This window comes from Schistocerca gregaria, unplaced genomic scaffold (genome assembly GCF_023897955.1).
Source record: "Schistocerca gregaria isolate iqSchGreg1 unplaced genomic scaffold, iqSchGreg1.2 ptg000483l, whole genome shotgun sequence".
Taxonomy (NCBI): domain Eukaryota; kingdom Metazoa; phylum Arthropoda; class Insecta; order Orthoptera; family Acrididae; genus Schistocerca; species Schistocerca gregaria.
In genome coordinates this window covers 1,262,501-1,267,500 of record NW_026061892.1, presented here as the reverse complement: position 1 = coordinate 1,267,500, position 5,000 = coordinate 1,262,501, and the positions used below count along the sequence as shown (strand labels likewise).

The 5,000-nt window shown below is 53.3% G+C and overlaps 1 non-coding gene across 1 annotated transcript in view; it reads left to right on the top strand.

Moving 5' to 3' along the window:
- Positions 1 to 3,510: 3,510 nt before the first annotated feature.
- LOC126313486 (small subunit ribosomal RNA) overlaps positions 3,511 to 5,000 on the top strand; it is a 1,893-nt gene continuing 403 nt past the window's right edge. Inside the window, exon 1 of the ribosomal RNA XR_007555175.1 lies at positions 3,511 to 5,000. This exon is cut by the window's right edge and continues 403 nt beyond it. This is a non-coding gene — a ribosomal RNA (small subunit ribosomal RNA).

The following is a 5,000-nucleotide window of genomic DNA, read 5'->3' as shown; positions in this document are numbered from 1 at the left end:
TCGTAAGTTGCAATCCACCCCTATATCTTGCGTCTCATGAAGAGTTATATCAAGTATGCCAAATTCCCGCTGTCCCTATACATGCAGTAAGTTCGTCATGGGCGCTGGCCGGCAGGCCGCGAGACCTGACGCCCGGCGGCAAAGAGTGCCCCTCTGAGGATATAGATGTTCCGTTCCGCCGCACAATGGTGACGGTGACCGCTGCCTGCGGTGGCAACGCTGGGCAGAGTCGATACTCGCCGTGTGGTGGAAGGTAAACATTATGCGGTACATCAGTACTTTCCTAATAGTTCGGTCGTCTCACGGCACTGCTTAGTAAATGATGCAAGGCCACATATAGATGATTTATGCGAATGTCCCTATACGTGCTGTAAGACTGGGCACACAACGTGAATCGCACGTCAGCCACACACTCGAACATGCACCACTCTCGGCCTGCAACGGAGACACACAATACGTAAACATCTGGAATGCGACAATGTCGAGTGCATCCTCTCTGCCACATTGCACCGTCGACACTATGATAACCAGAGCAGTAGGTCCACCTATAAAAGCACAATACCCCACTCCTCCGACAACTACCATTGCTCAGATAAACCAACACACATCCTACACAGAGGGGCACCAAATATCACCCCCCGCCCTCGTGTTATACCACATGAAAAATTGCAGAAGTGAGAGACACAGATCCGCCAGCCTCTTGCTACAAGCATCGAACCGACGTGACGTATCTGACGGTGACTCAGGCATCCGCGTACTGCCACCACTATCCACCCCCCCCCTCTCTCTGCCCCCCTTCCCACACAATACCAAATTTAACCAACTTTATCGCTTAACCTAACTGTGGCTGTACCAGATTATCGCTTAACCTAACTGTGGCTGTACCAGATTATCGCTTAACCTAACTGTGGCTGTACCAGATTATCGCTTAACCTAACTGTGGTTGTACCACATTATCGCTTAACCTAACTGTGGTTGTACCACATTACCGCTTAACCTAACTGTGGTTGTACCACATTATCCCTTAACCTAACTCAAGTTGTCCCTTAACCTAACTCAAGTTGTCCCTTAACCTAACTCAAGTTGTCCCTTAACCTAACTCAAGTTGTCCCTTAACCTAACTCAAGTTGTCCCTTAACCTAACTCAAGTTGTCCCTTAACCTAACTCAAGTTGTCCCTTAACCTAACTCAAGTTGTCCCTTAACCTAACTCACGTTGTCCCTTAACCTAACTCACGTTGTCCCTTAACCTAACTCACGTTGTCCCTTAACCAAACTCACGTTGTCCCTTAACCTAACTCACGTTGTCCCTTAACCTAACTCACGTTGTCCCTTAACCTAACCCACGTTGTCCCTTAACCTAACCCACGTTGTCCCTTAACCTAACCCACGTTGTCCCTTAACCTAACCCACGTTGTCCCTTAACCTAACCCACGTTGTCCCTTAACCTAACCCACGTTGTCCCTTAACCTAACCCACGTTGTCCCTTAACCTAACCCACGTTGTCCCTTAACCTAACCCACGTTGTCCCTTAACCTAACCCACGTTGTCCCTTAACCTAACCCACGTTGTCCCTTAACCTAACCCACGTTGTCCCTTAACCTAACCCACGTTGTCCCTTAACCTAACCCACGTTGTCCCTTAAGCTAACCCACGTTGTCCCTTAACCTAACCCACGTTGTCCCTTAACCTAACCCACGTTGTCCCTTTGCCTAACATAGTTCACTGCTCGGAATCTCTGGTGTCGTTGTTATCCTCATGTAGATGTCTTGCGAGTGTTGCTTACTTTCCACATATTCCCGCTATCCACTGTCAATTGTACTGCAATAGGACTATATCGCCCCCCCCCTCCCTCTGTCCCCCTCTTTGTGTCTCTGTCCTCTCAAGCTGGTCGGTCTGGCGTTTGAGTGTTAAATGAGCCTCGCAGCTGTTCAGTTGCATTCAGATGTCGACGCCCTCAGTGTACGTCGTGGTATGGTCTGTGTCCATTGTCCGCTGATGTCGTACGCGTAACCCACACGCTGTACCGATCATCGGTCGTTACGTACAGAGTGAAGTAGTGTGATACGTGTGACCGTACGCTGGCTGTGCCCAACGGTGTCGAATCTCAATTTCCATATGTTGTGCTCGATGCTACTTGTCTCGTCTCCCAATAACAGCTAGGTTGCACTGTGGTACGCCGTAGAGGCGTGTGGGAGGAACGTACGAACGCATTGTATGTCACCCTGGGTCGCTGGGGGTGGTGGTGCGGTGAGTCAGGTCAGGTCAGCGTGAGCCGTCTGATGTAGTGACGCGTGTATTCCGACTTTGTCGTATTGCCTCACACAAAGTGCTACCCTGGTGGACCGCGTTCCATATCTGGGACATGCCGCAGATGCCGGTTGACAGTGGATCGCGGAAGGGACATCGCATACGTGCGCGGGCCACCTTCCACGTGTTCTCTTCTGCACATGTCGCAGTGTGTATGTGGTCTGATGTAGCGTGTCGTGACACATGACATCCTGGCATGCAAGAATTGTTGAATTCGCAAATGTAGGTGGACATCTACGTTTACTGCCCAAGATACGCAAATGAACTGGAAATCCGTTGTTGAGCGGTTGTTCACGCTGGAGGTGAATCTGTGATGGCGACGATCGGTACAGCTATTAACCGGTTGTTTCAGCGGTACCCGCCACATCCACACACGTGACTAGGCCCATGTGGGTATGAAGCGATACGCGGCGGTGGCTTGGTGGGACTGTTCCCGGCCGGTGAAGGGGGGCCGCCCGGCGTGTTGGCCGCGCGCTGCGTGGGCGCACGCGCAACAGGCGGCTGGTGGGGGGCGCCGAGTGGCAGGAGCGCCAGCCGACGGGCCCGGCAGGCGGCGCAGCTACGCTGCGGCGCACCCTGCACGCGGCGCCTGGCGGCCAAAGTTGGTTCAGCCGAGCCCGGTGCGAAGCGCGGTGGACATCTGCAGTGTGCTGGTCTGATTGAGGACTGTGTGCGTTGAGGATGCGCCGCCGCCTGGCACTCGGCGCCGCGACGCCGTCTGCTGCTCGGTCGCCCCAGCGGTTCTCGCAGGTGGTTTGTATCGCAGTTGTGCGGACGTGTTGGCGCGTGCGCTGTGCTGGGAGAGTTCGCTTCTGCACCCAAGTGGGGCTTTGCCCTTGTGTGGCGCTGGCGTTGGAGCTGCCGGTCACCATAGGTGGCGCGTGTTGTCTCCCGCCGGCAATGCCACGACAGCACGCTCCCGGGCCTCTGTCGGCAGCGGCAAGCTCAGTTGGGAGCAAGGGTGTTCTCACTAAAACCGTCTACTCGCCTAACTCCGGGCGATTGCGCCTCTCTCGAAACCGACCAAGTACCTAGGACGGCGCTGCGCGCCGCCGGGACCTGAGAGGGTTTCGAGGTGTATCGTGCAGGGGAGCTCGGCCTCCTCCTGTTTGCAGAATAATTGAGCGGACGCTTGCGTGTTCGCGCGGGCCCCCGGGACACACTCCCGGGCGGCCGGCTGCTCAGCTCTAGTTGACGCAGCTCCCTGGTTGATCCTGCCAGTAGTCATATGCTTGTCTCAAAGATTAAGCCATGCATGTCTCAGTACAAGCCGCATTAAGGTGAAACCGCGAATGGCTCATTAAATCAGTTATGGTTCCTTAGATCGTACCCACGTTACTTGGATAACTGTGGTAATTCTAGAGCTAATACATGCAAACAGAGTCCCGACCAGAGATGGAAGGGACGCTTTTATTAGATCAAAACCAATCGGATTGGCTTGTCTGGTCCGTTTGCCTTGGTGACTCTGAATAACTTTGGGCTGATCGCACGGTCCTCGTACCGGCGACGCATCTTTCAAATGTCTGCCTTATCAACTGTCGATGGTAGGTTCTGCGCCTACCATGGTTGTAACGGGTAACGGGGAATCAGGGTTCGATTCCGGAGAGGGAGCCTGAGAAACGGCTACCACATCCAAGGAAGGCAGCAGGCGCGCAAATTACCCACTCCCGGCACGGGGAGGTAGTGACGAAAAATAACGATACGGGACTCATCCGAGGCCCCGTAATCGGAATGAGTACACTTTAAATCCTTTAACGAGTATCTATTGGAGGGCAAGTCTGGTGCCAGCAGCCGCGGTAATTCCAGCTCCAATAGCGTATATTAAAGTTGTTGCGGTTAAAAAGCTCGTAGTTGGATTTGTGTCCCACGCTGTTGGTTCACCGCCCGTCGGTGTTTAACTGGCATGTATCGTGGGACGTCCTGCCGGTGGGGCGAGCCGAAGGGGTGCTTTCGCGTCCCGAGGCGGACCCCGTTTAAATCCTACCAGGGTGCTCTTTGTTGAGTGTCTCGGTGGGCCGGCACGTTTACTTTGAACAAATTAGAGTGCTTAAAGCAGGCAAGCCCGCCTGAATACTGTGTGCATGGAATAATGGAATAGGACCTCGGTTCTATTTTGTTGGTTTTCGGAACCCGAGGTAATGATTAATAGGGACAGGCGGGGGCATTCGTATTGCGACGTTAGAGGTGAAATTCTTGGATCGTCGCAAGACGAACAGAAGCGAAAGCATTTGCCAAGTATGTTTTCATTAATCAAGAACGAAAGTTAGAGGTTCGAAGGCGATCAGATACCGCCCTAGTTCTAACCATAAACGATGCCAGCCAGCGATCCGCCGCAGTTCCTCCGATGACTCGGCGGGCAGCCTCCGGGAAACCCAAGCTTTTGGGTTCCGGGGGAAGTATGGTTGCAAAGCTGAAACTTAAAGGAATTGACGGAAGGGCACCACCAGGAGTGGAGCCTGCGGCTTAATTTGACTCAACACGGGAAACCTCACCAGGCCCGGACACCGGAAGGATTGACAGATTGATAGCTCTTTCTTGATTCGGTGGGTGGTGGTGCATGGCCGTTCTTAGTTGGTGGAGCGATTTGTCTGGTTAATTCCGATAACGAACGAGACTCTAGCCTGCTAACTAGTCGCGTGACATCCTTCGTGCTGTCAGCGATTACTTTTCTTCTTAGAGGGACAGGCGGCT